Source organism: Ambystoma mexicanum, chromosome 6p (genome assembly GCF_040938575.1).
Source record: "Ambystoma mexicanum isolate Mex_15411 chromosome 6p, UKY_AmexF1_1, whole genome shotgun sequence".
In the NCBI taxonomy this organism is placed as follows: domain Eukaryota; kingdom Metazoa; phylum Chordata; class Amphibia; order Caudata; family Ambystomatidae; genus Ambystoma; species Ambystoma mexicanum.
In genome coordinates this window covers 949767265-949789582 of record NC_090935.1, presented here as the reverse complement: position 1 = coordinate 949789582, position 22318 = coordinate 949767265, and positions in this window count along the sequence as shown.

The window sequence follows — 22318 nt, the reverse complement described above, 5'->3', positions numbered from 1 at the left end:
TATTGATCTACATATTCCACATTATCTCAGAATAAATACTTCTGAAATAGCATGTTTAATTTTGTGCGCATTTTGTTTTATGTAATTACTAGCAAAAAGACCCGTACTCCACATGGGTTCTGTAGACAGACATGTAACACTCTCATCAAATCATGATCATGTTGGTCTTTGTTCCGAGTTGCTCATCGCTTAATGTGCTTTGCACTCTGAAGTAAACTGCACTGAGAATGGCCGCATGTATCTGGTTGACGTACCCCAGAGCAGACGTTGGCGGGAGGTGAGAGGTGGCGTGCCGTAGCATACTGGGACCTTCTGTGGGCTCTCTCCACCTGTCACCTCACCCTGGCGTAGTGCAGTGCGTTGTGATGTGCAAATATATCAGTAACGGTGCATTCTAGGGACTTGAAATGTGGTTTTAGAGGTCACATTAGGACCTCTGAGTTTTGTTACCCATGTTGAGATGCTTAAAATGAGCTTTGTCCGGTCCTTCTACAACCATATTGATGTTTCACTGATTTCAGACTACCATCGCATGTGTGAAGGGGCTGAAATCCAGGGAAAGGGGTGGAGTGTCAAAATGCCATGTGGCCATTAATGTCCTGAGGGTCCTAACAGGTAACTATGCAAAATGGTGCCGATTGGTGAAACAGTGTGGAATTGTGTAAGGACCAAACTAACAGATGTTTTGCTTTAGAGATAGATAGATAGATAGATAGATAGATAGATAGATAGATAGATAGATAGATAGATAGACAGATAGACAGATAGATAGATAGATAGATAGATAGATAGATAGATAGATAGATAGATAGATAGATAGATAGAGACACATAGAAAGATAGATAGGTGTACTATGTGTGCCAATTGATTCAAGTGGATTGTTGTTGCATATGCTTTTGCGGATGAGGAACGTAGGGAAATTGAGCAACCTTTTACCACATCTTAGCTAGGGATGGGCAAACTGGCTTGAACAAGTTTCAAGACTTCGTAAACAATGCTGGTTCATTTCAGATCAAAACACTCAAACCATTAGAATCTGAAACTAGAAGCCAGGATTTGAGACGCCTATATAATGAGGAGTGTGGTTTGCCTCAGCTCGAATACAGCTCTTTTCTAGCATGCTATATTCTAAGATACTGAAGCAGTATCCTAGAATTCAGTATTATTGGTGGCTAAGAAAATGATACAACAGGGTCATAAAACGGTTCTGTGTGATATTGTGGAATGTTAAAAGGCGCACACAAAAAAACAACTTTTTTTGTCCAATTTGGTGCAGTCTTTAGTATTTCCCCCAAATCTCTTTTCAACCCACTCCCCTGACCTCTGAAATCAGAGTGTTTCACCCCCGAACTCCACCATTAATCCTGAACCTTTTCCCCCATAAACGGCCCTATGCAACCCCCTACATATACAAATATAAACAAACGCACACACAAATAGACACACACATGCTCCTCAGCCCCTCCTCTGCACACTCCAAACACTATTCCACAATATACACACAAGCAACCAAACAGACAAACACTTACATCATCTCCAACTTCCACCTTCCCATGCGTGTGTGCAACAGGGGCATGGCAGTTACATTTAGAAAGACCACTGTGAGCGGTCATAGAGCAGTCTTTCTAAATCGGTATTTTTTAATTAATACAATAACAATTGATGTTAATGGAAAAAGCACAGAGCTTGCTTTTTTTCATTTTTGTTCAGATAGGAAATCTGCAGATCACAAAGGTGACATTAGCATTTTAGTGGGGGCAGTGTGGCACTAATGTGTGACAGGCTCCCAGCACACAGGAGGGTGCAGTGAGCGCATTTGACAATGATGGGGCCGTAAAGCTTTTCTATCCTTGTTTGAGAAATAGAAAACCAATTAGGTTAAATCTTCTGCTGTTCCATTCAAAACAAAATGTTTGAAAGGGGCGACAATTACCCTGTTATGCCTGCATTGTGCATCTCCTTGCACCTAGTCCAAATAAGCACAGGGGAATGTGATTGCAAAGAAGATTCCATGTGGGGATTTAGGATAGGACTCCCCCCCACTTGTGCAAATGTGCAAGGATGTTGCACATTTGCACAAGTGATAGGACTCCCCCCCACTTGTGCATCCAGACACCCTTTAACAATAGGGCACACTTTTTGGGTGCAAATAAGGAAATGCCAACAAAAAACATAGCAGACAAAGGCAACCTGCACATTTTAGAGGGGTTGTGCTGCAGTGCAATTGATGCAATGGCCTTTGTCTTTTTGCATAAATTAGTGCCAGAAGCCTTCTCCTGACACTGGTGTACGAGAGGCTCCCATCACCCACGTTAATTCTGAGAGCACATTTCACAATATTGTAACATGGTAAAAAAAACAGCATTTCTATCCCTGTTTCAGGTTTGGAAATACAAGTGGGACAGCACTGTTTAGCCGCTGCTTAACATTTATCAGAAAATGACCCTGTCATGCATTGCACATTCCTTTAGGCCCATTAGAGATAGGTTCAGTGGAATGTGACTAATTTATGTGCATTTCAAAGAACATTGCATTTGTGGATGTATGATGTCCCCACATATTGCACAGGTGCACAACATGGTGAAAAAGATATCTGAATGTTCACACGATCGAAGTGCACATTCAGATGCCCTGCCAGAATCCACCGACATGATTCTATGACTGAACCATAAGGGAAGATAATCTCTCAAAAGCAAATTAGAAGATCTATAAAGCAAGGATAAGGGGTGAATACTCATACTACAGCATAAGCTTTTCTCTCCTGATTAACCATAGCATAACCTATGGGGAAACACGTGTCGAGAGAGGGATGATAATGTAATATGTATGATATAAATACAGACCAACTTTGACCTTTGGAAAAACAAGATATTGTATGATAAATAATACAATTATCTGCACAACAAAATGTGATATGTATGATATGAATACTGGCCAACTTTGATTTTTGGAAAAACAAGATATTGTATGATATAGAATACAATCAACCTGCACAACACAGAATTAAACCTAACCTGAATACAATAATCAAGCTTGAAGTGGATTTTCTGAAGCTACTGTGAGTGCACAAGAGTTACCAAATCGACATTAAAAACTAAGTTCCAGTATCGCTGCAGTCACAATAAAGGTATCAACAGTGCTGATCACAGCAAGAATCTAAACAAAAAAAGGAATCGCCCACGGGAAATGAAACCACCAGTGACTGTAAACCTGCCATAGGAATCAATGTATTCCTGGACAGAGGTAAGATGACCACTGGTTTCCTTTGCCTTTCCCCCTTGTTTCTAAAGGCCCTGAGAAACGCTGTCTATGTTCCATTCCCCTGACTGGATTTTGGGTGGAAGGACCATATATGGAACTGGGGCTGTCTTTGCTAAACTAGCAGGAGCCTTCCCAGGAATTGCTGTTGTGGGCACCCTAGGGGTTGGACCGGCCTGAATCGAGAGAGGCATGAAATCACATTCTGTGTTGTCGGTGTCTGGTTTTGGTTGTGTGTCAAAATGCCTGTGGTCCTGCCTCAGACCACCCTGTCTGAAACTGAGTGAATGCAGTGAATCCTATGAAAGGCTCGGAGTTGCCTCCAATCCACATCCTGTGTTATGGGTGTCTGGTTTCGGGAGAATGGCCTGAATCGTTATGAACATGATTGGTAGCTGCAGAAATGCACTTTGTGTGATTGGCTGGCTGGGTCTGGCTAAGCCTGAGCGAATGGGGAACATTTGTGTATAACTAGGGACCCCTCACTTACCTCTTGGTCAGAAGCTGAAAGTTAAAACCAGAGCAGAAGCTAAAGTCTCTAGAAGCTTGTATCCTGAATCCAGCTGGAGGAAGAAGTCTGCAGATGTACCTCTTAATTAAATCCAAAAGCTGCTATGCTCATTCAAGGGCTGAACCAGAGAGGATATGGATACACAACCATTGTGCAACAGCATAGTGCTGCTTGATGCCCGGAACTGCCAAAGTTCCAAGTAACAAAAGAAATCTTCAAGCAGCACTACAGCCCCAACATCTGTCCACTTTTCCATGTTCGAGAAGATCCAGGGAGGCTGAGTACAGAGGAGTACCAGCCAATTGTATTCTTGCCACCAAACACAGATGAAAGTTGCCCGAAGGTCCAGACTTGGTCAGGGTCTGCATTGCAGTCCAGTGTTCGAGTTCAAGGCACTGGAAACCACCCTTTCACCCATGCCTAACTGAAGCACAAAAGAACCGAAAGGCAGCCACCACAAAATACCAAAACCCCAACACCTACTACTGGCACTGCACCCGTCACCACCAACAGTCATCTTCTTCATCCAAGTTGTCAAGGTCCAAGTTTCATATTTGTAGGACTTCCGCAGCCACTGTAGCAGTCCAACAAAGGAGACCACTGTGACAGACCTGCATTGATGCACTTTCTGACACTGTTTGGTTCCATTCTCCTGCTCAACACAGATTCCTTCTTCCAAGGGGGGTCCATCCCTGAGGGGCATCATTGAGTAAAGCAGAGAAACTCTGCCACTTCACCTTCAAAGGTACCCAAGGTACTGTGATGAGGAAGAGCATCTTTCATCCTCAGGGTTCATCCAGGGGTCCCACAGTCATCCTAGGTCCTGTTCTCCTGTGGCTTCCAAGGTATTTTGGGGTGGGGGCACCTGTAGAAACAGAAGCATACTATTCGTGAACATATTGGAACTGGGTTGTAAAATACAACACAAAGTACACCTTAACTTTTCCTTAAAGGTTGCCCAGGTGGGGGGATCCTCATACAGTACTGACTTTGTTGTATGTATTAACTGCCTTTGTACAGTAATGTTTACAAGGTAAACCCTTGCCTAATAATTTAATGCTTCATTATAAGTGACCTTAAAGGTAACAGTGCTACCACAAACAAGTGTATATATTAAGTTAAATGACCTGATTAGATGTCTAGTACAAAGTGAGTCTTATTTATTTGTATATATCAACCTGACCTTTGATCTTATAATAAAAGAACTCTGTTATCACCTGACATAGTGTGTGGACTTTCCATTATCAGGAGCTTGGGGATTCACTGTATCTAAGAAACAGCCTGCATCACCTCCCTTGAACCTCAGCCTTGGTTCCTCGTCCATAGCTACCATTAGATAACCTTGACTGGGGTGCTCTGTGCCGCTAGCCCAACCACATGGTGGGTAGAAAGTACAGATACTCTTCTCCAGTCTTTAAAGTTTTATTAAACAAAAGTAAAATATTAACCTGTTGCATGAAAATTGGTTCAGGATGTCTTTCAGAAAAAATCAAAAACCATACAAAAAGACATCATTAATTTTAAACATGAGAGGGCTTTTCCCTATTCATTTACCCTAAAAAAAACAAAAATCACTGTGCATGTCTAACAGCACAAGTAAGGTCAGATTTAGAGACACCTCTTTTAGTTTAGCCAGGTCTAAAATGGGGAGCAAGGAAGAAGCAGGACCATCTTATCAAGAAGGATTCCAACAGAGCTCACAATTTCAGAGCTGTAACAGACGATCTTGTTAACAAGCACAGGGCAGACAATGTTTTTTTTGTTTTTTGGACGAGGCATAGTAACAATCCAGGAATGGAGAGATAAGGCAAATAACATCTTAAGAAGTGTGGTAAAATGGTAGTCAAGATTTCTGAGCTCATTTTAGATAACCCGTAGAAGGCTGTCCTTGAGAAGGGACATGGACTTGTCTTCACTAGTGGACACAACCCCTTTGTCTTTAGGAACACATTTTATGGGTTTCATGAAGAATTTAAGGCTACAACAATTGTTTGAGAACAACACCTATGGTTGGAATGATAATGTAACTGGTTTTAGATTAACTTCCATATTTGAGGCCCCCACAATACCCACTGAATATATTTTTCTGAAAATAAAGTACTGAATGGCATTTAAAAACTAAAACGATCCAACAGAAGGGTTTCTTCAATTCTACACGCTCTGAGACAGAGGCTCTTAATCTGTTACGGTCCTATGAAGGCATAATCATTAAAGACGCAGATAAAGGAGGTGCCATATTTATCAAGGACAGCCATAAGAATATCATGGATTGTAAACGCCTACTTGGTGATTGTAACAATCATGAACCACAATGAGGAGGATCTCAGTATAACTTGCATTAAGGCAGACATTGTTGGTGGAACACCATTCCTGAATTGCAGCCAAACAGTCTGTAGCAGAGGTGGCTGAAGGGAGCATTAAGGAAAGCTTGGTTTCATCCGCATAACACTGAGAGTTAGAGCAAAATCTACCGATGTGGTGGGCAAGAGTTGCCAGGTAGTGGTTGAAAAGCCAGGGAGAAAGGTTAGACCCCGGGAGAACACCATAAGTGGAGTGGGAAATAGAAGAGAGGAAAGACCCCAGTTGGACTTGGGAGGCTGGGTCAGTGAGAAAGGAGGACAACCATGCCAGGGCCTGACCAGTGATACACGGGTTCTCATGGAGGCGATTGAGCAAGATGGCATGGTTGACTGTGTCAAAAGCAGACGATAGATCAAAGAGAATGAAGACAGAAGGACGATTAGAGTCAAGATTAGAAAGCAAGATTTCATGGGTGTTCAGGGGAGCGGTTTCCATGTTTCTGGCAACTCTGAAGCCAGACTGGTGGTCGTGGAGAGAACCAACAAATCCAGTATGCAGCTAAGCCGAGAGATGGCCAGCTTTTCCAAGCATTTGCCCAACAAAGGAGTGATGGAGTTTGGGCGATAGTTAGCAGGAGAGGAAGGATGAGCAGAGGACCTCTTTAGGAGGAGGTGCACAATGGAGGGCAAATGGCAGCAGGGAGAGGAAGGTTCCAGTGGCAAAGGAATGATTGCAAAAATCAGCCAAGGCTGGAGCAAGGGTGTCAATGTGGTCCTTGATGGTTCTGGATGAGCAGGAGAGAACCTGCCTTAATGAGATTTTCATAGATCAGATTTGTCTAGAAATCTTGTCAGGGGTGAACATTGGAAAGGAGTAGAAAGGTGGAGAAGGAGGAGTGGCAACAGACGAGCAAGGGATGGTAGAGGAGAAGGAAAAGGAGGTAGAAGAAGCGAGAGTGGACAGGATGTCCTGAGGTTAGAGGTGAAATTAGAAGCCAGGGCCATGCAGAGGGCCTGGGAGGGAACAGGAGAGGTAGAGACTGCAGCAGGATTGGCCAGGTCCTTGCAGATTTTGAAAAGTCTGGCAGAGATGTTAAGAGTTGTTAGATACTACAGAGATGCAGGTTTGGATGTAGGCTCTCGTTTTATGGACAAAAGAGCAACTGTACTGCCTTTGGAGCAGGCAGCAGGCCAGTTTGTCAGAGGGTGCGCCTGATGCCCTCCACTTCCTCTCAGCCTCCCTAAACTTGCATTTAAGGATGGCGAGGTCAGAATCATACCAAGAGTTGCACTTGGTTGTGGGCATCAAGCGGATCCTCATGACAGGGGCAAGGACGTCCAGAGTGTTAGCGATAGAAAGATGAAAATGTGAGTGTTGTGTCAGATTGTGAGTCAGCCAAAGGTGTAGGAGGAGAGAAAGTAGCGGCAAAAGCTTCAACTGACACATGCTTCATGGGCCGGTAGACCAAGAAGGTAGGTGACAGTGGTGGGGTCGGCTTGGCCTGCGAGATAGAGAGAGAGAGGTGGAAGGAAAAGAGAAAGTGTTCACTCCAAGATAGAGAAGTGGTGAGAGGGTTAGAGAAGGGGAGGTCTGAGGAGATCAGAACATGCAGGGTAGGCCACAGGGAAGAATAGAGAGAGAGAGAGAGTTGCAGAGGCTGCAAAAGAGCCCAACAGAGGGGCTAGTAGCATCCAGGTGGATGTTCAGGTCTCGGAGAAGGAGAAGGTAGAGGCAAGGACGTAGGATAAGAGGTCAGCCCACGTAGAGAGGAAGAGGGTGACCTGCGCAGGTGGCCTGCAGATAGTAGCCACATTGAGAGAGAGACCAGGAGAGATAGAGAGCCTACAGACCAGGCATTCAAAGGCGGAGGAGTCCTGCATTGGAATAACAGAAGCAGACATCCACTCCAGGAAGATCAAGGCTACACCACTACTGGGATGGTTGGTTCTGGGTGTGGAAAGGATCTTGAAGTACATCCAAATCATGATCTTCCAGGAGAAGACAGATGTCAGAGAAATGTTTGACAGTGGAGTGAGAGTTGAGGGTAGTGATGTGGAACAGGATGTCACCTTTGAAAGACTTCAGTGGAGAGGTAAGAGGTACACCCTGCAAGTGTTGGAAGTGCCCAAGGGTGGGCAGAGGAGGAAGGAACAGATGTCACGGTATATAGAGAGGAAGAGGAGAGTGTTTGAGAGGTGGCAGAGAATGGAAGGGGAAGAGGATCCGTAGAAGCAGTGGAGGGTGCCAGAGAGGTGGCGCAGCAAAGAGACAGCAGAGCGGCCAAAGAAGCAGCAGAGGGTGCCAGAGAGGTTGCAGAGGAAGGAGGTGGCAAAGGATCCAGAGTGGGGTAGGTAGGAGTAGCAGGAGAAGAAAGGAAGTTGATAAGGCTTGGGAAGAGTCTATCAAAGTGTAGGAGATTGGCCTGAGGCCCCTGGACCCAGACGGTGCAAGTAGACATTTATGATGGTGTTAGAGGAGTGGAAGGGGGCCAGGAGGGCCTCATACAGGGTGCCACTATTAATGGGAGAAGAGGAAATGGGAGAGAGAACAGAGACCATATGTGAAGCCATAGGCCTGGGGATGGAACGACAAAAAGGATGTCAGTAAGGGTTTGTCTGGAGGAAGCACGGTGTAGGTACCAGCGATAGGAAGGCCTGGGTTGGAGTACATGATGTCCTTTTTGAACTTCTTCTTGCCAAACTTAATGAGAGGAATAGGCTAGTCGATAGAATAGCAGTTTGGGAAGACAGGTGAGACGGAGAGCACCACAGAGGGTATGAGGCTGAAAGAGGGGGTGGGATAGAGAGGAGCCCAAGAAGAGGGAAGGGGACAGCACAGGGGGCAATCCTTCAACAGAGCACGGAATAAGATGCAATACAGAACCTTCATCAAAGCACAATAAATAACAAGGAACCTAGAAGTAGGGAATTCAGGCAATGCAATACAAGACTGTGAAGAGCAACAATGAACAAGAAACAGCGGAGCTATGAAATTAGAAGAATACAGAACGTTAAAAAAAGCATGAAATCAAAACAGAACCTTCAACAAAGCACAATAAACAACAAGCAACCTAGAAATAGGGAATGCAGGCAATGCAATGCAAATACCTTGGGAAAAAACACAATGTCAAAACAGAAAAGAAGGGATGCATGGACAGGATGAGCGGACCTACAATATCAGGGAGCCTAAGATGGGGCGTGACCTCATGCGAGGGAGTACAGGCAACTAGAGAAGCGGGGTGCATGCATGGCCTCAGTTACGAGGAAGCGTACACAGCCTAAGTTGCGAAGGAGCACACATGGTCTAAAGTAGCGAGGGAGTGCATGTGGCCTAATGTTGTGAGGGAGTGGACACAGGCAGGGGGGAGCGAGCACATGGTTGTGGGGGTGCGAAGACTGGAAGCTTGAGGAATGTGTGTGCAGAGGGAGAGGGGCAGAAGGTCAGGGGGGTGTGTGGAGTGCAGCAATGCAAAAATGCTGCCCGCACCTTCTTACCTTGCGTCCGCCGAGAGGAGGATGAGGTAGTTTGTGATCACAATCTGATTTGCTAGCCCATCGTTGCCAACACCGCGGCCTTGTCCTATGAGGGCTTTGCCGCAGAGGGTCCGAACCTCGGTTCTTAAAGGCTACGAAGCATGGATGTAACAAAGTATGCTACATGTAATTGGGTGGCGTTTCCAGTGCGCCAGCATCGCTCAACACTTCCGCCTTGTCCTGCAAGGGCTTTGCCACAGAAGGCAGAAGGTCCAAACCTTGCTTCTTAAAGGCTCAGAAGCGTGGACGTAATGAAGCATGCTATGTGTAATCGGGCAGCGTATCCTGCGCACCTGCGTCGCTCAACACTACGGCCTTGCCATGCGAGGGCTTTCACACATAGGGTTTGAAACTCTGACTTAAAGGTTCGGAAGCATGGATGCAATGAAGGATCCTACGTGTAATCAGGCAGAGTCTCCTGCGCACCTGCGTCACTCATCACCGTGGCCTTGTCCTGTGAGGACTTTGCCGCAGAGGGTCTGAATCTTGGTTCTTAAAGGCTCAGCAGCATGGATGTAACAAAGCGTGCTACGCGTAATCGGGCAGCGTCTCCTGTGCACCTGCATCTCTCAACACTGAGGCCTTGTCCTGTGTGGGATTTGCCGCAGTGTAAGAGGATTCAATTCAGCACTACAGCTAAGTTAACGCCTAGTCTAGAATACTGAATGAAAACCCTTATTGATATATCTTTAGGTCCAGTTCATGCGTTCTGGATGACTACCCCTATATAACACCCCTCTCTTGGAATCCCCCTGACCCCACTGAGCCAAGAAGTAGTTCTGTTTTGCAAGTTAAAAGGTTTATTTGATAATTTACAATATATATTATATCACGCTTTATAATAAATTAATAATTGAATATCACACTTAATCTGATATGATAAATATTAACAACGGAGAATCTGGCACTAGCACACTTCTTATAATCACTAATGAGTTGACATGAAATGGATAAGGTAGCACACTGGTAAATAGGAACAAAAGAAGAAAGTGGTACAAAATGCTTTATAGAGTTCAAATGGATGCAAGGTTGAATGAATGAAATGCAGTATAGAAATACTCAATATGATTTCAACAAAACAATGTAATCACTTTTCTCTGGCAATTCCCTCCCCCCCCTTGATGCAAGGCAAGGAAATTGAAGGAAACACACAGTTCTCAGAAATGCAATCAATGTAATCAGTTCAATCCCCCCCAAGCTTAGACAACAGAAGTTTAAAACACAGATAGGAGTTTTGAAAACACAGGCCCAAATGCTTTGATATGTGCTAGCAATGGATGAGAAATATGCTGGAAATGCTTTTGAATTCCCTTTCAGAGGTTCAGGGTGAGTGGTATCTAGTTAATATTAGTCCAGGCTCACACTAGCAATGATGCAGGGATAGTTAGCAGGTTAAACGAATTTCTGGCAAATGGAAAGCAAACAGCAGCAGTTTTTACATGTGAAGAAATTGCAAATCGCGGTAAAATTCGTGGATGCGTGTTCCGCGATTGCGGTAAAACTATAAGGGGTAGGAATGCGGTTCTTGGTGCGATTCAAAGCTACGATTCTAAGCTATCAGAGGAAAGTTACTGCAAGTCTCTAGCCCAAACGGTCGCGGAGATATGAGCGATTTAATAAAGGTCGTTTTTGGGTTTGCAAATTTCAAAAGCTCAAAATGACAAGTGCAGCTTGCAACTAGAAATGACAGGTGACAGCTAGGAGGCAGTTCTACTTAGGTTAAATAGATTGAATTAGATGAATTTAAACTAAGAGATTGGTTCTACACAGTTCTGCTGGGTACTCACACTATATTCTTGAATTAAATGGGCCTCATCACGGATCTGGTCAGGGTTTTAGACTGGGCTCTGGTCACTCTCTGGGCACAGCACTGCTTTCTCTCTGGGTACAGCACTGCTTTCTCCCTCTGGTCTGGTCTCTAGTTCTAGATAGATTGAAGTCTCTAGTTTGGCTCTCTGGAGGTTTGATGAATTTGAAGTCTGGATTTTTCCGGCAGAGCTTCCAGCGGCAGATGGATTTGGAAGGTCCCTATCTGTCCTGTCTGTCTGCTTTTATGTGTTTAGAATGTGGGTGTGTTCTAGCATCACTGACCCTACCTCTCTCTCAGCTCCTAATTGGTCAAACTTCCATTTATCATTTGATTGGGGAATGAACTGTGAGTCAGAGTGATGTCATTTTACAGCCTGCAGAAAGTCCACTCCTCCTGTCAACTTACACACAAATCTAGATTTGAAACAAATACATATTTGCAGAGGTACATATTGTTTTAAAATCATATGCACCCATCATGCATTACAGGAGGTATCCCCTGTTCAAACTCTGCTCTTCCTGGGAGCTTGCATTCAGAACTGGCACATATTTCACTTTTTAACTGATTTTGCAATTTCTGACATGGACCCAACTTTACATACATGTGTGCAGGGAGTAGGGACATTAACTGATGAAGTTTCAGATTTTTAACATGCATACATTTAGAGTTATATCCACTTTTCCGCTGACACCCCCCTGAACACGCCACCGGGTCGAAAAACCTCTTAAAATGTGGGCAGAAAAATCACAAGAATTATGGTGTCATTTATAAAATTTTCACATGTCCGCTCTATGAGTTATTCATCTTTTTAAAGTTATGTTCTGGCTCCAAAGGGGTGTGGTTTACCCTCAGCACAAGGTTGAATTTCTGGTTCTTTCCAGTTCTGCCAAGCCAGCTTGCTCTCACAGGCAGTGCCCCTCCCAGCTCTTGCCAAGAGGAAGCTACATTTTACGACTGCGGTAATAAAAACCTTTGCCTGAGTGAAGAGGGCTTTGTTCACTCTCTTGCAGAGCACAGATAATTCAATTATCAGATAGATGGCATATCCTTAGTGTGGGCAGCAAAAGGAAGGTTGGCCTGGGAACACAGTGGTGACTCAAGTTTCACTGCTGATGGGGGTAGTTGCCAGGCAGAATCAAGTTCCTTAAGCCAGACTTTCAGCTACTGTCATGTTATTTGTTGCTTTTTAAATTAACTTGCAATTTTACACATGCAGCTAGAATGCTGATTCTAAGTGCAAAACTATGACATTTAAACAATTGCAACCTATGTGACATTCAAAAGTAGGTCACTCAGTCAATTTAAACATTTAGATTTTTTTTTTTTTAGTGTCTTTCAATCCAGTGCAACTTAAACTGCTGAAATCCACAGCGCAGCCAGTCTTGTTATAAACCTTGTCTTATGATCTTCATTTCCCAGATTTTGTAGGCACACAAAACTCCATTCTGCCAAATGTCTGCTGGTGTTCAGTAAATATTTTGCACATATTGCAATGTTTGAAATAGGCACTTTGGCTTGCCTTCAGAGAAACACAGGGTGGTTTTAAACTGCCGGCTTTTGGATAGTGGTGAGTACTGGTACTGCACCCATTTTTGGGATTTAAGAAAATGAATTCCCAACAGTTATGGGTTTGCTTTTGGCAATCAGCATTGCCATTCCCAATGGTTTCAGACTACTGTGCGGGTAGTCCAATGGTGGTTTTAGGCAGCGTCCTTCTGTGCCCATAACATCGGCAAAAATGGGTGGCAGCCTATTCTTCCTGCATTTCCCTGTGCATTTTCTGGGAAGCTCTGGCCATCATGATGTTTTCCATGTCAGTACTGCACAGTTTTGAGGTATGGCTCGGATGCATGGGTAAATACATCCCACAAGCCCCCCTCTTGCGATGGCCATTCGGTTTCACTGATGGGACTCGCAAGATCTGGGATGTTTCCTCATCTTCTTCCAATAGATGGCACAGTTCAGCATCTTTTCCTCCATCCGGTACTGATCGATCAGTTCTCCTCGCCGGTCCTGATGGGAATATTGGGCGGTCCACTGGGCCCATTGAATCTTCGTTCCCGGTCTCCGAATCGCCCTCCTCGGCCCGTCTTCAGGTTTTCTTTCTCCTAGGACGACAAAGGAAGAGCGGCAATACCTACTCATAGACGTTTTTCCACCACTGTTGAGATAGTGGGGCAGCATATGCATTTCATCATAACAAAACATTACATTCTTATTTTGAAAAACAGTATGACTAAGAGACAGTTTCATACAAATCACAGTATGTTAGAGACTAGATGTGGTACGTTTTATGATTGGAACTGAATTAGTCTGATACAGTACCCGCTAGGATTCCAGAGGATTCCTCCAGTTGTTGCAGAGTGTGCCTGGGATGGCAACACTTCAACTGGTTTATGTGTACCCACTTGTCTTCCCCCTCTGCCGAACCGCCTTTCGGGATGCGGATCTTGTAGGCCACAGGGGAGATCTTATCGACGATCTCAAAGGCTCCCTTCCATGTAGGCAAAAATTTGCGCTGCTTGGCCTGGTTCCTTTGGAAGTTGTATAGATAGACCCGGTCTCCCACCTGATATTCCTTCCTGGAAGTTTTCAGGTCATAATGGGTCTTCATGCTATCAGCCGATCTTTCTAGATTCCGCTGAGCGTAAGCAAAAGCATGTTGGAGGTGTTTCCTTAAATTCTCCACATACTCATGAGTAGTGGAGGCATTTATCAGTGTCTGCTCTTGGGTCCTGTAGAGCAAATGCTGAGGAAGCACCATCTTGCGTCCAGTCATCAACTCAAATGGTGACATTTTGGTTGCAGATGAAGGGGTAGATCTGATAGCCATTAGGACCAGAGGTAATCGGATATCCCAACTTGGCCCAGAATCTGCCACAAACTTCTTTAATATGCTCACAATTGTCCGGTTATATCTCTCTACTGCCCCAGAAGAAGCTGGTCTATAAGCAATATGCAGCTTTCTCTTGACCCCCAGTATCTCCCACATCTTTGTCATTACTTCACTGGTGAAGTGGCTACCTCTGTCTGACTCAATCCTTTGAGGTAGACCAAAACGGGAAAAGATGTGGTTAATCATCAAGGCAGCTGCAGTTTCTGCCTTGCAATTTGGGGCTGGGAGACATTCCACCCACTTGGTAAACAAGCATGTGACGGTCAACATGTACTTATTCCCCCTAGCCGAGCGAATCACGGGGCCTACAAAGTCGATTTGTAAATCTGACCATGGCAGTGTCATCCCCCTCTTTTGGAGAGGCGCACGGTGCGTGAGGGATGATGGCTGAAATTGTGCACACACAAGACACCCCTTCAAGTATTGGTCAAGGTCCTGCCCCATGTGTGGCCAGTATGCAACCTCTCTTAAGATTTCCAATGTTGTGTGAAACCCCCTATGACCGGCGGTGGCCGCATCATGGGCGTGACTTAACATCAGGCTTCGGAATGAGGTAGGAACCACCCACTGATCGTGGCCAGCTTTGGATTTCCTTACCAACAAACCGTCTTGGATCCGGAACATTTTTGGACATTTCATCAACACTCTTAGGTCCTCTTTCCCAATGTAATCGGTATCCGTCAGGGGAAAGTTCTCAGGGTCCTCAAGGTGCTGGTAAAATTTACCAATTATTGGATCCCCCTTCTGAGCGGTAATCAAATCAGCATCAGGGGTCTCCTTGCTCCATTGTGCAATTGAAAGGTCGTTGTGAGCATTTGTCTGGGACCTAGTGATAGCAGTGACCTGGATTTCCCCCAACAGGGACTCAATCTCAATTAGATCCCCTTGGATGGCCCCGGTTTTGGCCAGCTGATCAGCTAAGTCATTTCCAGTTTTGTCTGGTCCCTCTACTTTGGAATGACCCTTAATCTTTTTCCAATAGATGGTCATCCCATTCGAGGTGACCAGATCATCAATGTTTTGGATCAACTTCCCATGTTTCAAGGGTTTGTTGTTAGCACATAACATGCCTCTGGTTTTCCAATTAACCAGGTGCTCCACGAACCCGTTCCGTACATAATCCGAATCTGTGATTATGACCAGTTCGTGGAGTTGATGCTGGACAGCAGTGAGGATGGCATGATGCACAGCCATCAATTCTGCCACCTGACTACTTCGGGGACCAATTTTGTATCCAGCGGAGGGTTCTGGGGACTCATTCACCCATGCATTCCCTACGCCAGCCACCAGTTCTTTCTCCCCGCTGTTGTCAACATGGTAAGAGCATCCATCCACATAGACAGTGGGCATTCCCTCACACTTGTCTTCTTCAAAGACTTTGTGTGGGGAATTAAGGTATGCCTCCATGTTGTCCTTGATTTTCAGACTTTCGTCCTCGAGACAGTTTTCTCTGGCACAATCATGCAAGTCAGCCAGACCTTGCGCGAGGGGACTCTTCTTGTTTTGGCCATATCTGACCTCCACAGGAAAGCCTTGCATTGACAGAATCCAGGAAGTAATTCGAGAATTACTCACATTTCCGGCCCGGATTCTGTCACTTTGGAGATATTGCAGAGGCTGGTGTGGAGTCTCCACTATGATGTGTTCCCCCTGGATAAACGGGCGGTAATTCTTCAATGCCCACACCGTTGCCAGGAGTGCCTTCTCACAATCGTTGAATTTTTCCTCCACAGAGGATAAAGTTTTGCTCGCATAGGAGATTACTTTATTGACCTTGTCATGCTTTTGGTATAATACTGCCGTCAAGCACGTATTAGAGAACCCCGTCTCCAGGAAGAACTCCTTGTTTCTGACAGGGTAAGCTAGGCAAGGCGCTTGTGAGAGGCTTCTTTTGAGTTGTTTTACCGCCTCGGCTTGTTCTGGACCCCATTCCCACTTGACCCCCCCCTTCAGGAGATGAATCAGGGGTCTGGTGATCTCTGCGTAGCCCTCAATGAACTTTCTGCTGTAATTAGTCAGTCCAAGGAGGCTCCTTAGTTCCCGCAGAGTTGTGGGGTCTTTCAGTTTCTGAAGTGCTTCCACTTTCTTTTCCTGGGGACAGAGACCCTGAGGAGTAATCTCATGCCCCAAGAAATTAACACGGGTTCTACACCACTGTGCTTTCTGAAAGGAAAGTTTTGCTCCGGCAGCCCTCAACTGTGTCAGCACATAACGGATCTCCGCTATGTGTTCCTCCACAGATGAACTTTTGATGAGGACATCATCTACATAAGCCAGGTTACCCCTTGCACCCAAGTCAGGCATGGCCTTGTGTTGAAAAATGTTGAATTCATTGCCGGAGTTGAGGTATCCGAAGGGAGTCCGGGTCCAGGTGTACTGCTGGCCCCCAAAGGTAAAAGCCAGTTTGTATTGGTCCTCCCTACTGACAGGCACGGTCCAGTATCCATTGGTCAGGTCTATTGCAGTGAATACCTGTGACCCCTGGATCTGGGCCAGACCTTGGTCAATGTAGGGCAGAGGCCATCGGGAAGTATGGACCCGTTTGTTGAGCTCCCTAAGGTCGGCGCAGAGTCTCCACTGGCCGTTTGGCTTCAATATTCCCAGCACCGGAGTATTGAAGGTGCTGTGGACTGGACGGATTATTCCCCGGGACTCAAGGTTCTTAATTATTTCAGTAAGGGACTCCATTGATGCGAGAGGCAAGCGATATTGCTTCACAAACACAGGAGTCATGCCAGGGTCCGTGGGGATTGTTGTTGTGTGGATGTCAGTGCGACCACAGTCATATGAGTCTACCGCAAAGAGATCTTGGAAATCCAAGAAAACTTGTTTCAACTTTTGCTTTTGTTCCAGAGTCACACAGGCATCAGCTAGGTTGACTCTCTCTTCCACCATCTGCCTGAAGCCTGGAAAGACTTCTGGTTTGGCTATCTCAGCGGCCTCCTCCAACTGGGTGGAGAAGTCCCTGGTCAGAGTGCTGATTTGGACCGGAGGCTTCAGGTGGGAAAGGCAGCCCTCATGTACCTGGAAAATCACCTCATCCCTCCTGAAGTCACAAGTCACATCTTCCTTACCATAGGGGCAGGAAGTGTACACCAGGAAGTTCCCCCCATGCCGGGTAAAAATCCTGTCTGGTGTTGTATTGTCATCACTGTCACTGTCAAAACAGTCCTTGGGGATTGGTCCTAACAGTTCGTTACCTAAATCCATGGAAAAATGTCGGTCATCAACCGCCATTCCAATAATGGTGCCTGCGGCTAGAGTAACACTCTTTAAGTCGCTGTTATCCACCTCTATTGGAATGGTGTCATGTTCTAGGTTGACTAATGGAGTTGGGTTTACCCCCAACCCTTGCTGTTGGAGAGAAGCATTTAGATGTATGTAAGCATCAGGGTTTTTCAACTCTTGTCCCCTTTTAACTTTCACTTCCAGGGAGAATTGTCGGGTCCTTTCTGGGATGGTGACTTCCTCTTTGATCTGAATTTCAACTGCATAAGGTAGCAATTGAGCTGACCTAAATGCTTTTTCTGGATCATCAAAGCCCATGGGATTATCCGCTAATCGGGACCAAGCTTTGAAGTTTATTAGGTCCAAACTAATGGCAAAGCGATTGAGAATGTCACTGCCTAAGTAAAAGGCGGCAGTGACGTCTCGCACGACCCAACAATTGTGGACTATGCTCTTGTTGCCAATGGAGATTTTGAGCATACACCTGCTTGGCAGGAGATGTTTGGAATTAGGTACTTCCAGGTCCATTTCCCATTTGTCTATCAGTTTGAAGGTGGGAATGGCTGGATCTTTTGGGAGTTGGCGGAACATGGCTTCGCTGATGAAGCTCTTACCGTTGTTCACACACACTCGAGCGAGAACAGAGTCCTTCCCATCATTTAACTGAACAGGGATGAACAACTGCTCTCCTATTTGCTGAATATCAGCCAGACTTTGAGCTGATTTCACATCTTTCTGGACTATAGGAGTGGGAGTTTCAGATTGTGGATTAGTATAGAATTTCAGAGTGTTTCCTTCCAGCGTGGAATACCACTTTAGACTGGAAGGAAGGTTGATTTTCAGAAATAGAGAGGACCCCCCATCACCAGTCTGTTGTCCTACTGCTATTACTGTCACGTCTGGAATCTGGTTGTTCTGGAAGTGAAATTCTACTTGGTCAGATTTTTGTTCAACCATGTGGCATGTGCCGTTTAAACTAACATGGTTGACACTCTGTTTCAATTTTATTGGTCGGCTAGTCTGGGTCCAGAGGACCTTGTTTACACAATCTATTAGGGGTGACAACCTTCTCAGGAGGTCATTCCCTAGTAAACAAGGGGTGCCCTCCGGGGTCACAACTATGACCGGGTGTTTCAACTTGTGTCGCCCGATCTTAATGTCCAAGTCTGCAGTCCCCTCAACGGGAATTTCCTTCCCGTCAAAGTTCTGCAGTTGTCCAGGAAGAGAGGTGAGAGGAATTTGGTAATTCTCTCCCCTTCCTGCATTCAGTTCGTCAAAGGCCCTTCTGGACAGAAGGGTAGCTTGAGATCCAGTGTCCACCAGTGCCGAGATTGTACCCTGCCCCTGTACTTGTACCGGTGCATAATATCTTCCCTCCTTCTCCTCAAGGGGGCACAGATAATGTACATTTTTGGACAACTGGTGGGCTAACTTTCTGGTTTTGGACATCGCTAGCAAAGAGATTTGGGCAGAATTCTGTGGAGAGTCTTGGGAATCTGAAAGAAAAAGTTGGCAACTGGAGATCAGAGCCATTGTGGGTTCCCCTGGTTCCGGTTCTGGGCTGCCCCCCCCTTTTTGGAGGCAGTCCCCAGGATGGGTTTGAACCAGGGGATTTTCTTGCGGTTGGTTCTGGGATGAGATGGTGGGCGGCGGTAGCTCAGTCTCCACATCTCCCCAGTCTGGATTTGCATCCCTAGGGACCCATTTTTCTTTGGGAGGAGTTCCCCCCTCTCTGAAGGAGAAGATCCTTTTCCCAGGATCCTCTGAGGATCCCTCTCCCTCAAATTGGAAGATCTGTACCTCCTCCTCAAACTGAGTCTGTTTGGGTCTTTTGTTTCTCCTACCCCCCCTCTGCTCCTTAGGAGGCAGACTTTCAGGGGCAAGAGATTTCGTTTCCGGTTCCTGGGTTTCCAGGGGCTGTTTACAAGTGAGGAAGGAAGCTTCCTCCAAGGCTTTACACCCCCCTTCCCTTTGTGCCTCCTCCCTGGGAACCGGTGAGTTATCGGGGTGCTGCCCCCGTCATTGTTCTGGAGCACCAGGTCCAGAGTTGGGTGCGTTCTGCGCCGGCACGCCCATCTGAGGGTTCTGCTGAGCCCTCAGTATGTGACCCAGATCCCGCGCCATGTTTTGAACCTGGCGCTCTAACTGGGAAACCCGCTCAGGCTGATACGGGGCCCTGTTTTCTCCCCTGGGCTGATCCCGGGAAGGGTAGCTGTCCCTTCTTTGGTAGTACCCCTGGTTGGGAAGATTTGGGTACCCCTCCACCCTTGGCCTCCCCTCTCCCGGATTCAGTGGTCTGGGCTCAGGGAATTGGGGAAAGAAGGATGGATGGTTTTGGGGCTGAAAGTCGGGTGGATATCTGGGGAAAAAGTTCTGCCCAGGGTTTGGTAAATTTCTGCCCTCCTGTGGGAAGTTTGGAGGGGAGTTCCCTGGGTTAGGTGCTTGTCTGGATCCCCCCCCTTGGGCTGGAGGAGTCCACACATAACCCAGGATGGGTCGATTTCCCTTGTAACGGGGACTTACATAATCAGGAGAGCGAGGGACCCCATTTGTGGGGCTGCCTCCTTGGCTCCCTGTCTGTGACTGACCCGAGGACCTCCTGGGCCTAGCATTATTAGGTGCAGGCAGGTTTTTAGGCCCCCCCATCTCCAAATCCAAAACGGGGGTGGCCTTTACCTCTGCCACCTTGGCAGCAGCAGGGGTGCTGTTGGCTTTGGGGTTTTTCTGGGCATTGCTTTTATTTTCTATGGGCTTCTGCACCTCATAGATCCGGGTAGCCTGTTCAATGACCCAGTCTAAAGATCTTTTCTCATGAAAATCCCTCACGAGCTGGGTCATGATATATTTGGGCAAGGCATGGAAAAACGTATTTATAAACTCTCTACTATCTGTGCGCACCCTTCTTGTGGTCTGTGCAAAAGCACGCTTTAACTCCTGCACAAATTCTTGTGGGGCCTGATCCTCCCCACATTGCAAATTGTAGGCTGCCTTGCGAGCCTCTTGAGGATTTCTGTGAACAGAAAAATGTTTCAGGATGGCCGCCTTATAGGCGGACCATCTTAAATGATTTTGGTCCTCCAGCCCCGCAAAGAAACTGGAGTATTCCGGGGAGAAGGTCCACTTTACATATTGAATGCAGCTTTGGCTGTCCTTCAAATGGAAAGTCTCCATCATTTGTTCAAACAACTCTAAGTGCTCCCAAACAGAATACTTAGCGTTCTTATGGTAAGGCGTGATGACGCTCCTGATCGCCTTAATCTGCTTTAAGGGGTCCTTAAGCAAGGCCCTTTTTGCCTTATTGGCCTTTTTGGTTCGGGTAACCCTTGTCCATTCTTCCTCGGACTCAGAGGCACTGCTCCCAGAGGTTCCCGTCTGTTCTTCCAGGTTTTCCCGGATTCTGCGAGCCTGGGAATGGCTGGCAGAATGTGGGGACCTGGTCTCCTGTGTCCTGCGCAGTTCAGAGGAGTCTTCAGATTCCTCCTTGCTGCCAGGATTTGATGGGTACCCCCTCCACTGACCTAACTGGGCAGAGGTTTTCAGGATGCCCTTAATGGGCCTACTCTCCTGGGGTTCCCCATTGAACTGTACTGTACTTGGGTGCCCATACCCGGATGCCCACCCCTCCATTCCTGAGTGGTACTGGCCTATGAGCCCCATACTCTTAGCTGGATAGTGATCTGCCATCCCTGCGGCCCTGTGCTCATGTGCGCCAGGGGACATGGGGGTGGTAGAGTCCAGGGACTGGGGGAGATGAAGGCCCCTGGTGTTAGGGCTCCTGCGGTTATGGTCAGGAATCTCTCTTTCCCAGCGGACCTCATCTCTATCCGCCCCTGCTCCCTGTTGCAATTTAAGAGCCTGCATTTGTGCTTTCAGTTCCTCTGTTAAGGCCTTACTCGACTCTATCAGTTTCTCCTGCATCGCTACCTGTTGCTGGAGCCTATCATTGTGTTGACAGAGGGCCTCATTCTCCCTCTGTGCTTCCTGGTTGGTCCTGGAGAACTGGGCCAGTCTTTGCTGCAGGAGGTTTACCTCCTGGGCAATGTCCCTATTGGCCTGCTCCTTTCTTGCTAGAGCATCTTCCACCCTTCTGGTGTGCTCTACCAAGTTCTGGTTTTCTTTTTGGAGATCACCCAGCCCCTGGTGGGCCAGGTGATTTTCTTCCATTTTTCTTTTTAAATGGCAGACTTCCTGGCCTAAGGCGTCTCTTTCCTGACTAAGAGCCTGCATTTGTGCCGCCAGGTCGTCCCTTTGCCTTTGGAAGGCACCAGCTTTCTGGCGCTCCTGATCAAACTCTGCCTGGGTATCCAGGTCTTTCAGAATCAGTTTATTGCTCTCCTCCTTCACTCTATCTAGGTGGCCTTGCAGGGTGACTACCTGCTCAGCACATGCCCTATTGAAGTCTAGCTGTTGCTCCAGCTTTTTCTGGCTTTGCAGTAGGGAGTCCAAACCTTCTTGGTGTTCCTTCTGCAAGGCCAGAAATCTGGTATCCTGTTCTGACTTTTCCTTTTGCAGCACATCCATATCCTCCTTTATTTTAGTGATGTACTGTCTGGTCTCATTTTCTGACTCCTGGCTTCTGTGCAGCCTTTGCTCAGAAGAGTCCAGATCAGATTGGGCCTTCTCTAACGCCATCTGTTGCCTTTTTGCCAGATCATGGCCTTCAGCACATTTATTCTGTATGGCTCCCATGTATAAATATAAATATTCCGCTATCCTAACAATCTTGTCGTGCTCATCTTTGGCCTTAGGAGCCATATATAGTTCACTCAGGGCCACGTGTA